This window comes from Copidosoma floridanum, unplaced genomic scaffold (genome assembly GCF_036245765.1).
Source record: "Copidosoma floridanum isolate Cflo_tuat_1 unplaced genomic scaffold, Cflo_Japanese_pri ptg000019l, whole genome shotgun sequence".
Taxonomy (NCBI): Eukaryota; Metazoa; Arthropoda; class Insecta; order Hymenoptera; family Encyrtidae; genus Copidosoma; species Copidosoma floridanum.
In genome coordinates this window covers 1262233-1274216 of record NW_028321896.1, presented here as the reverse complement: position 1 = coordinate 1274216, position 11984 = coordinate 1262233, and the positions used below count along the sequence as shown (strand labels likewise).

The following is an 11984-nucleotide window of genomic DNA, read 5'->3' as shown; positions in this document are numbered from 1 at the left end:
TGAATTGCCTTGCAGGCGTTTTCCTTATGATGATCCGTTCAAATACGAAATATCTATCAAAGCTTGTATGTTAAAATTTTATGATCTTAGAATTGTTGTGATTCATTTTTCAACATAAATGTACGACTGATTTCTTGATCACCTACTCTTATCTTATTTGAGAAAGAATTTAATAGAGCCAAAGTAAAGTCGGCTCGAAAAAACTTATTTTTCACTGTCGTATTTACTTGTGTAAACGTCAAGTAATCCTTCTCCAACTGAAAACAATGGTTCAATGTTGTACACAATGATAGTGCGTATTGTATGCTCCTCAGAATTAGAGACAGTGCTCTCACATTTGATATCTTTGAAAGAAGTGAGAAACAAATATAGTTGCGAACCGAGAGTCTCCAGTTCTCTTCCGGAAAAACTTGTACAGCTATTCGCAAATAAATCACACGCTAAAAATAAAATTCCAAGCTTTTGATACGCGTTTATTGTCTAAAAACATCTTCTCACTTTGTTCGCAACTGTTGTATACGTACTTCCGTCTTGTGCGGGCGATTCCCAATAATTTGTAACAAATATATACAATAATAATAATAATAATAATACTAACTCGAGTGCACGCGCACAACGTAGCTGTAACAAGGCAAGAAAGCTCCAAAGAGTGGAAAAGAGGGAAGGGAGTCGAAAAGGCCCGCTGCTACGTATCCGTATGTGCGTTCGTGTAGGCTACATACATGCCGGCACTCCCAGGGGAGTGATAGCGGGGCGATGTATGGCTATTGGCCGGCCGGTCGGTTCCGGGCATCGATTCTCACGACGAGGGAGCCACAGATCACCCCGGCAAACTGAAACTTTCGCTACATCCAGCTCCCTCGCACTCGCGTACCTGCCTCGGCTAAATACTTTATTAGGGAGTTTCAGTTTTCTCCCTCCCCCGGTCCTATAGTGCTGTATACCGTATGCCCTGAAATTCGTCCCGAGACCTTTTCGACTCTAATGCTGTTCCCTGCGGTGACCATCGTCGTACCAGCCCTGACTTGGCTCTCGAGGAAGGCGAGACTCCCTGATCTCTGTTGGGAGGGACTATGACATTCTACGTTTCCTGGCGATCATCGGCCTCTCTGCACTCTCGTCCCGAGGAGTTCTATTGAATATTGGATTTCGCAGGCTGCAGAGATAACGATGGGTGTTTTCGGTTGTGGAGGTGCACCCTTCACTTTTCGCCATTTTTGAAGAAAAATAAGTTTTTTTTTCATGGCAGTCGAGGGCAATTCTGGACATTTTTTTTTCTCCGTGTGCCTTTGAGCGAAAGTTTTTTAGGTGGAATGGAAAAGAAAAAAAAAAATACTTGTATGCACATTTATTGCATATTTTTCAAAGACCTCTTTCTCCATGTTGGTATTGAAGGTTGGTCAAAAAGCGTGAGAGCCATCCATTACTTTGATGAAAATATTTTTCACAGCTCACCGTGTTCACTTTGGCGATTTTAGTTTATTATTATTATTATTATTATTATTATTATTATTATTATTATTATTATTATTATTATTATTATTTGATTGTCGATGCGTGTGAGTTATCAACCCAAATCGGTATTTTCAAAGACCCGCAGACTCGTCCAGTACAACAGTATCCTTCTATGTTAATCAAACCCAAATGCCCTCGCACTTGACAAATAAAAAAAAAAAGTAAAAAAAAACTTTCAACCCAGCAGTCGCACTGGGAAATCAAGCGAAAGAGAGCGAGAGAGAGAGAGCGGCCCGCGTCAATCGAGCAAAAAGCGGCGAGGTACAACTATTTTTCGAGCTAGCGTTTCCCTCTGGTCGATCGATATCCCACACCCACGCGCACCCATATATATACACCGACACCGCGTAGACACGCAAGGACGTCCCGCGTGCAAACGTCCGTCGGCGCGCGCTGGCGAAATTCCTCCGTAAGTCATCAGTCGAGAATTCGCAATTAGAAAGTCCTCGGAGAGAGATGGAGAAGGGGGTGCTTTTTGCAAAGACGACCCGAGCATTCCCCGCGTGAATCCGCGGCCTCGGCCCCCCCGGAATTCGAATTGTCGTTGGTGTCGTCTTAGTAGCGCGAATCGCGCGATTTATGGGCTCGCCCCTTCATTTCTCTCCTGCCTTCTGACTTTTGCCTATGACATACTGCGAGCGGCGATGAGTTGCGATTTTTCCTCGCCGCGTACACACACCCGTGACGCTTATCCCTTTCCCAACGGCTTGGGATTTTTCTTCCGTATACCGATGAGATAGCGAGTTTGCCATGCGATATCGACGTTTTATACGTCCCACTCTGGTGGATGGGGGTGTGAAATATATTATCGATTCGACGCACGACGGGGGTGACGCGATTTTTCATTCGACCCCCTCGCTCGCGGCAATTAGGCCCGATTCCCACGGATCAATCTTCATTAACCACGCGCTCGAGCTCGGCCCGTTTGCTCGCGTGTACGCAAAATTACAAACACCCTAGCCCACTCGAACTAATGTCGAAAAATAAAAAAAAAAACAGTGTCCTCGTGAAGCTACCCCGTACGCGAGCCTCCCCCAAAGCTTATCTCACTGGACGGACGGATAGGTATATATTCTCGCCTCTCTGGTAATCCGACGCTCGACCGGGTTTGGCGTAGCAGAAATATATTCGGTTCGCAGGAGCCAAGGAAGAAGAAAAAAGTACGCCCGCGGACGAGAATGACCGTGTCTGCCGAGTTAACGCCGGGTAGGATAAGAAAGAGAGGAAGCTCCGAGGAAATGAGAAAAAGGCTGTGCGAGATTCGATTTGTCCCCCGCGTATGCGTGTAGGAGAAACTTTTCTACTTTACCTGTAACGCCCTCTCTCCTTTCCCTGCGCTGTTCCGAGTAGAGTAAAAGTTACCTACTTGCACGAGGGTCTGAAAAATACTACTTTTTCCCCCCTCACGTTCGCTCTCTATAGGTTACTGCGCTATTTGCATCGCTTATTAAAGTGTAGGTATACATAGTTAAATCGATCGTACGGAGGCTCGAGGAACCGAAGTCTTTTTTTTTTTTACTCCCAAACGATGCGAAGCATTAAAGACGAGGCTATTTGGGAACGATCGATAAGGGCAGCCAAAGTGCAACTCACCTAAATATCAATTCTCGTACAATGCCCTCGATTTTTGTTTTCGTATCCCTCTTTTATTAGATGGTAATTTTTCTTCATCTGGTTTAAAAAAAAAAAAAAAAAAAAAAGAAAAAAAAAAAACGGGTCCAGCAAGCTGGTTTTCTTCCACACCTCGACCGCGCGTGCTCGCGTGCATTGCACGAAAGAAAAGAGAGCAGTGGATAAAAAGACCAAGATGGTACGCCCAACTGGAAAAAAGTGGGCAACATGCAGACGAACAACGGGCAGGAAAGTAAGCGTAGCCGAATAAGAAGAAGCAGGGGAGGAGGAGGGGCGTAATATAATATACAGCCAGAGGCCGGGGAAGCGCGATAATTGCGCTAGAGGAAAAATTTAATGGTCCCGGGCTCTTTTCCGCCTCGTTTGCCACATTATCATATTCGGGGAAAATCACCCGCACACCCCCGCCCTCCCAGTTTCATATTTGCGCGCCACGCGAATAAATGTAAACCGAGACCATATTATTGTATATACATATATATGAGGCACGAGGCAGTGTGGGATTACAATGTTGGCCCATCACACGTTATACGTACTCACACGCGCGAATTTTCTTCGCCTTTCCACACGTACGTACATACACATATATATATATATATATATATATATATATATATATGTAAGCCACATAACACACCTACGGGATGGGAATAAGTTTGGCTGGCGTGCGGGCGAAATGCGATATCGGTGTCAAATAAATAGGCTTTAATTCGCCCTCGCAACCTAACGATATAATCCCCTGTCCCTTTCCTCCCTCTCCGTCTCTTTTCCCGCTTCCCAGAGGCGGCAGGTTTCATTCCCAGAGCGCGGCGCACGGTATCCCCTGGCCGGGCAGTATATTCGCGGAAATTAACAGCACCCAGCGCCGGATCGATCGCTTTTTCTCGGCCCCGCCGGTGGTTCCTATTTCCTTTCTCGTGCCAGCTCCCGGAGCGCACCTTCGCGATCCTTACATATTTTACGATTAGGCGCGCGTACAGTACGCGTCGCCCACCTAATTACGCGAGTGTACCCTCGGACGCCGATGTTTTACTACCACCTGAACAGTTCTTGCTGGAGGGCAGGGAGCGTTTGACTCCAAGGCTGCTGCAGGATTGAATCTGCCGGGAGAGAGAAAGAGTTGCCGAGGCGAGGGTGAAAAAGAGAGATATACGGTAACGCGGAGGGCCCACCCTCCCCTAGGCGGGATCCGGCAAATTAGAAAGTTCCCGAATGCTCCTGCGCTCGTTTCTCTTTCTCGCCTGCGTCCTCTACTTTCTTTCTTTTTTTTTTTTTTTTTTTCCTTTTTCACTACAGCCGACCCTTTCTCTTTCACTGTTACCAGGGGCCGAAGCGCGAGTTCTTCGTTTCCGTAGATTTTTCGTTATCTCGCTCGCTCCCTCGTTTTTTCCGCTTCCGAGCTCTGCTCTTTTTTGTTTCCATCTCTTTCTCCGTATAGCTGTACCCGAGGCTCCGAGCACTGTGGCAAATTTTTCGAATACTTTTCAAGAGATACGCCACTCTCGAATCGCCGAGTAGTCCTGTCGCTCGAGAGAGCAAAGTTTCACGGATGAGTTTTTTGCCCTTCATTTGACGCGAGATCGCGCTGTTTTGGTCATTAGTGTCTTCTTGGGAAGTAGTCGAGAATGTTTTTTTTTTTTTCCCCATTCCCTCTTTTTCTTTCATTGCTTTTTGATCCTAGTGCAGTCGTGTGACGCTGGTCTTGGTATTTGGAAAGATTTTTTGACTCTCCTATACCATAGATCACGAAATTAACAATGCCCCACGGCAGAGGGTACGATTCTCACCCAATAAAAAACCCTTTCCTAGTCATCTTTTTGTCACTGCGACCAAGTGAGCGCATAATTCGGCTCGTACAGTCGAATCAACGCCGTTGCCTTTTTTCTCGCTCCCTCGGAAAAATTTCACGCGCGAGACGGAACGAGCATTTGATGCGTGGGTGAAGAGACGAGTCGAAAAAAAAAGAGAAGAGCGCGATGGGACAACGCTCGTTCGATAACAGCGCCGGAGGTGTGGGATGAAAAAAAAAGAGGTACGTGACAATGGGGAGGTGACGTAACGTCTGGGCACGATAAGCCGTGCATTATGCAGGAAAATAATCTGGTTTCCGCGAGCACACAGATTCACCCCTCTTTTCGCTACACATACTTCCCTTCGGCTCTGACTACCCCGTGTCTCTTTTAATTTCTGCCCGATGAGTGGATGTTTTTTTTCATCCAACCTTCTCTCTTTTTTTTTATTTCACTCCCCCACTAATTTGCCACGTATGTGTCTCTCAATGCTGGTTTTTGGCCTCGGTGGCTGTAAATGCTCGACGAGCTAACGGGATGTTCACTTTTTGCGAGTTCCCCGTTCGAGGTGACTGAATTAACATGTCCCCGGAATGCAATTGGGCTTGAAAATTAATCCCCGATGGAATCTAAATTTCTAAAAAAGCTGCTTTGGCATTATTAAAATAGTTTTTTTTTTTTTGCTAGTTTTCCAAAGGTGTTTACTACAAGAGAAAAGAGAAAAATCATTAAACTTCGGTTGTGACATCGATTAACTAAATTGTTATGCCGATTTAATGAGTAATTTCCAGTCTCTTCACATTAATCATAGTAAGGTTTTGAAACTGTATCGATGATACGTGTTCGCTTTACTAACTGAGCATCTCCACCCTCGTAGTTAAAATAATCTTGTTTCAACTCTTAAATCGTGCCTTCGCGAATCTCACAAACATAAAATTTCCTGTGCAACGTAAACTCCAACTGTATTTTACCAGCACAATCTCTGTGCTAAAGTACTCGTGTGCTAACGCAATTTCCATCGATGGGAGCATAGAATCCTCCTTGAGTAGGCGCATCTCGTTAAATCAGACAAACACTTGACGAAAAAAAAACATAAAAAGGATATAGAGCCAAGCGCTCGGGGGGTATTTTCGTCTCTCGTCATCGCTCGTGTCTCCCTTGCCGTACACCTGTTGTTCCTAGCCACACCACCTGCGTCTCTTGTTCATCTTTCCATCCTTTCCTTACCCGTGCAGTGGGTAATCCGATCGTAAAATCTCGCTCAATCAACGTCGCGTCGCTTATGACTCGCTAAGAGTATCTTCGCGTTACACGCGAAGGAGAAACACAGTTCGCAAGTATATACACTGGCGATAATAAAGAGAGGCACTACCGAAGATGAATAAGATGATTTACAGTTATTAACTTGCCCAACTTTTTTTTTTTTTTTTTTTTTTTCTAGTACTGTCCACGAAAAAAAACCTTATTGATAAAATAATACGAGTATTATACAACCCTGCGGTAATTGGTTCCGTTGAGAGAGAAAAAAAAAGTTGTAAAGTGGATACAAGTATCTACATCCAGTCAAAGTAAAAAAGAAAGCCCGGCATTTGAGTATACCAGAAAGAAAATAAGACAGTGAAAGAGAAAAACAAAGGGATTAGGGGAGGGGAGCTCGGGTGCATCTTGAGCGCGAAAAAAGCGCACGAGTGAACAGGCACGTAGCCAAGTGCATTTTAATTCGTAAATGCTTGCGTTTTGCCGCATGTACACACGAGAGACGGGGCATAGCGAGCGAGCATAGGCTGCCAGAGAATCGCCGAGAAAACAAAAGGGAGTGCATTTCACCGAGGGGGTCCTCTTAGTCTTAGTCATCTGTAGTAAAAAAAAAAAAAAAAAAAAAAAAAAAAACATAGGGAGAACCGACACTCGTGGGGTTGCACACGCGCAGAGTGCGATCGAGTGCGTGTAGGGTCGAAAGAGCAAGTTAGGGGGGGGGGAGCTCACCCTTGACATTTCGACTCTCCTTTTTCATTTTCGTCCTTCCGTGTCTGACGGGCCGGGCTTAACGAAGCGCTCGACTCGCGAGGAACCAAGAGCCGGGTAAACGAGTACGCGTTATGTGTACCCATACACGTGGCGACGAAGGGAGATGAGACGAGAGGGTGAAAGCAGGAGCGGCTTTTGTGTGATATTTCAAACTCATTATCTGCCTGTTGGACGGTGCTCTTATTTTAAATATACCGAGACCACTGAGACTCGCATCCTTTTCCTTTTACATTAACAATTATGTATAAGTGATTGGATGTTTTATACTCCAAAGATTTTTTGACATAGACTAGGTACATTATACATTACAATGGTGTGTTCATATAACATTAAAATCGCATGATACCCCAAAACGCGGTAATCAAACTAAACACGAACCATTTTCTCTCTGTTTCAGGTAACAACACCGCAACGATCGATAATAACGTAGCCTTGGTAACGATAAGCCGCACTATCTGGTAAAGTAAATTGTATATTTTCTACTGCGATTCTCTCCCCCCATTTTCTTTCCACCCCTAAAAAAAGTCCGCTCGGTTTTACATGCACCCCTAGAACCTTATAACACCCGCAGACTCACGGATTAAAAAAAAAACTAAACAAAAAGAATTAACTTGCACGAAGTCTCGGTACAGCCTCGAGCCTCATTAGCATTCCTCCGAATGCAGATGCCAACCCATGCACGTATAGAGCGGAAAATCATATTGTACCACCGAGCAACCAGTGCCTTGGAGTAGAGGAAGCTCTAAATCACTCTGGTATATCGGGAAGAGAGAGAGAGAGAGAGAAACAACTGCACCAAACGATTTCATTGTACTCGGTGACAATTTCGTCCTCCCAACAGTGTGACATCAGCCATCCAACACGCGCGTACCACAACGCGTTGACGGGTGTATACATATACACACGCGGGATTTATCGCTACGGCGTGTCCTGTACAAGAAGCTTGTCAGCCAAAGCGAGGACGGAAGCGCAGTCTTATACTGGTTTCCCTACTCCCCCGTGATGGCAACAGCGTCGGAGGTCTAAGCCGACGACTTCCGCTGCGGATTTCTCGGTATACACACGGCAACGAGAGAGGGAACAGCAGGTGATCACGCACACCTGGGGAGACGAAAAAAAAAAAAAAAAAAAAAAAAAAAGAAAATGAAATAAAACCGACCCCCGTTGAAAGAATAAAAACAGGAGGAAGAGGGGGGAATTCGCAATTCGCTTCCAAGAACAGCGTGGCAGCTGACTCGTTGGTTGCTTGCAGGTGGAGTAACAACACTGCTATTGCTAGGAGGAGGTGGGGAGGGTGGGTGTAAGACAACGGATGATTATCATCGATTTTTCGGGGGCAGGGACGAAGGGTCGAATTATTTCCACGAAGTTGTGTACAGGGGGTGAAGACCAACGTTACGTGGGTGGGGCCGAGTAGGGGGGTTGTTAAAGGTGCACTGGTATAGGGTGCGAGGAAGTGATAGTTCTGTTGCGTTATGATTCTTTTAACCATACCCCCCAAAGTAAAAAAGCACTATTTCAAAGTTATTGCGCGTGCAAGTGTATAGGGAGGCGGGTGATGTAGGTAATCCGGTAGGAAAGACAATTTACAGTAGAATTTGTCAACTATTTCCCATGAAAAGTATGCAATTTCTCGACTCTCACTGCACTTCTAGCTTCGTATAAAAAATACCCATCTCTTCGGAGTATTCAAAGTGAAATCTCTTTTTCCTCTCCAATATCGCAATGTTCGAAGCTGTATAAAAGTACATGATAAATCGTACCCCCTTTCCTTCCTCATCATCCGACAGAGATGCTCCCGAGAAAATTACGATGCAGCTCGATCGAGTGAACGACTGCTCCACTTGCCCGATATTTCTTTAGAACTCGTTCCAAAAATATCGACAGCACCACCGAGCTGATCGCATTGTGTTACACTTTTTGCTCGCTTATCCGCGTATATATGTATGCACAGACGCGGCTGTATTTGTTTGAGCAGAGAATTTCATTTTCCTTCCCGGCTCTATCGAGTCTACCGTTTCCCCTGAAATCTCCATTCCAAAGCCCCTCGCGAACGAGAAGAAAGACGGGGGGGAAAAAAACAACTTGGAGCCCGCAATGACCACCGAAAGCATAATATTGAAATTTTGCGCTTCTCTCCACTCTCGGAGTATTATATTAGCGTAGCCATGGTGTGTATGTGGGTTCTAAAAAGAAGGCAAAACCGTATGCGCAAACACGCGCGAATCAGTGCGAAATTTCCGAGTTTCGGGGTAGGGGGGGGGGGGAATAACACGCGTGCTCGGACGGTAGTGCTGCAAAGCACACATTTGGATTCAATATCGAGGGGTTGTATGGCAAAGAAACCCGCCGTCAGGGAGATACGCGAAACCGCATGCATAATCCGGCGACCAAATTTATAAGTAGATACACCGAATCAGGACTGAAAAAGTGTTGGGAGCCGATCGATCCTTCACTCGCGCGTGTATTGTATACGTGTACGTACGCCTCCAGAGTGAGCTTCCGAGGAGGCCAATTCGAGCCTTTGATGTCGGGCGTGACTTTTAAGCCCAAGATCGACGCGCGGAACGATAAAGCTCGCCAAGGCTGCACCAACGAGTAGGCGTCCCTTGGCGTACCTATACACACTCGCCATCCTTCGTTTTTTCTCCTGTCACTTAGGACCTCGGGAGAATCCCCTTTTTCCTTTGAGACGCCATCCACTATTCTCTGCCCATCGCTTTCGAGGCGAGGAGCTTTTTGGTCGTCTAGTTCCTTTTCCTTGCGCCCCCTGCACTCGTGCGAAATCGGCTCTCCAGTGTACCCACGTATACACACACACACACACACACGTACCCTCCGTAGAACTACTCTCTTTGATGCAGCTTAATTCGCTAAATTGTTATTCTTTGAGGATGGGGCAAAAGTACGTGGAGAGGCATCCCGAGGAGTGCAAGGGTCCTTCTTTCGGAAAACGTGAAAAGGAAAAGTGTAATTGAATATATACTCACATACACAGGGGTTGCTTGAGATCCCGTAATTAGAGCTAGCGCCCTTGGTAAAGAAAGACGGGCCCATTAGGTTCTTCGCGCTTAGCCCGGATGCAGATCTAATTAGGCGACGTGCCCTCGCTTTTCTTGGGTCTACTCGCGTATACAATATATACATCCCCTTTTTGCGATTACCCGAGTTTTTACGAAAAAAAAGATGAGAGGCTGGCGCCGAGGTGGATTTTACGATTACGTCGTCGTCGGGACATATTTTTACTACCTCCCGCGGGAGGTTCTCACTCGGACTTCGCTGCTTGTTGAAAGATAGTACTTGTTCACTTTTACGAGCTTTAACTGTGTTTTTCCTTCGTCCTTCCCAATGACCATTAGTAGGGCAGCTTTTAAAAATAATCCTGATTCGCAATACTTGGGAGAAATTGTATTGTAAACCAATACAAATGCCAAGCGAATCAAACAAACCATCGAAATAAAAGCTCATTAACGTTAAAATGATTTTCCTTAAGCGCACTTTAATTCCGATGTCCCTCTCTCGAAGACGCCCGTACCGACTCTCGTCGTGCAACAGCAGGCGCCACCAGAGAGGCCCATTAATTCGTTTAATTGCGCTGACGAATCATCCCCTCCGTCGTATGGCTTTCCCTGCGTAAATTATCACTGGATTCTTAGACCTGCGTGGAGGAGAAAAAAGAGAAATAGAGGAGGAGAAAAAGAGGTAAGAGGAAGCAGCCCTTATCCTCGAGAGCCCTGGCGCGCAAAGTCCACGCGGCACTACTACCACTAGAGACTCTAGGGTACTCCAGGCTCTCCGTGTCCCTCGCGCTCGCGAGCAGTTCATTAAGAGATAACTCACTTTTCGCGAAATAATTCATCCCCCTACCCCTCCACCCACCTACCATGTTCTCTTGACGCTTGCGTTCCCTTATTGTCTTTCTCACGAAGGTGTGCAGAGCAAAAAAAAGGCTTGGTTAAATAACAGCACGTGTGTGTGTGTGTGTGGGTAAATGACTGTGTAGATCCACACTGCAAAAGCCAATTCCCGGCGTTATTACACCCATCGGTCTACGCCGTCGAGCTTAGTTTCCGGCCAATAGGTTCTCCATTTATCGTTTATCCATCGGGAGTATATATCCGTGCAGGCACTGCTAACCGCTATTGATGACGTCTGTGCCACGAGCTTCGAGCTAATGAAAAATGACGCCACCCCGTCAGATTAGCCGTACACCCACGAATACGGAGCAGAGCAGCTGCAGGGATCAATGGAGCGTCACTGTTGGACTTTCAAAGTCCCTCGTAACAATATAAAGAGGAAAATTAATCGCGAAACGAGCACTTTCAGGGAAAATACACGGACCAACAAGTGAGCTGCTCAATAAAACGAGTTGGCTCGAGGAAAACCCGCGTTGACGTCAGACGGAGACCGACCTTTTGGTTCCCTGATTTTATGGTGCATAATACACCGCTTGCATATATCCATAATCTGCTCCAAGCGGCTTACCGAACCTCGCGCACGCACCCACGCACACGGCCCACTCTATACCACTCTCGGGGCTTGCGAGCGGTGTTTATCGGGGAATTTTATTAAACGCGCGATCGTCCGGCTAGCCGGAGGGATTTTCCGTGGCAAAAACGAAGAATCGCCTTGGTTTTTTACCTTCAACGATCCCAGCCCGACAAGCGAGCAAAAAGAGAGACGTATCGCCGCTGCAATCCTCCCGGAAATGGTTCGCGGAAGTTTTTCGCCGACCCGAGCAAAGTGGCGCAACTGCCGCGAGTGCTCTTACCCGCAGTTTCCAGCAGTCGAATTAGCCCTCCCCCCTCCTCTTGGCTTCTCTTTCTTTTTCATCCTCCACACTCGCTCTGCTTCTCGAGAGCAGCGAGTGCGGCTGAAAGATATATAGCTGTCACGCACGTGTGCTAGCTGTCCAAGGACACAGGACGAAGAGTCTCCGCGGGAAGGAGTCTGCCCTAATAATCGAACTCCGCGAGATTGGATAGGACATGATGTTTGTACTTTCCGAGAGAAACAAAA

The 11984-nt window shown here is 46.3% G+C and overlaps 1 protein-coding gene across 1 annotated transcript in view; it reads left to right on the top strand.

Moving 5' to 3' along the window:
- The window catches only part of LOC106636959 (uncharacterized), a 243682-nt gene that overhangs the window by 198841 nt on the left and 32857 nt on the right, over nt 1-11984 (top strand). The gene's annotated exons all lie outside the window — the stretch shown is intronic.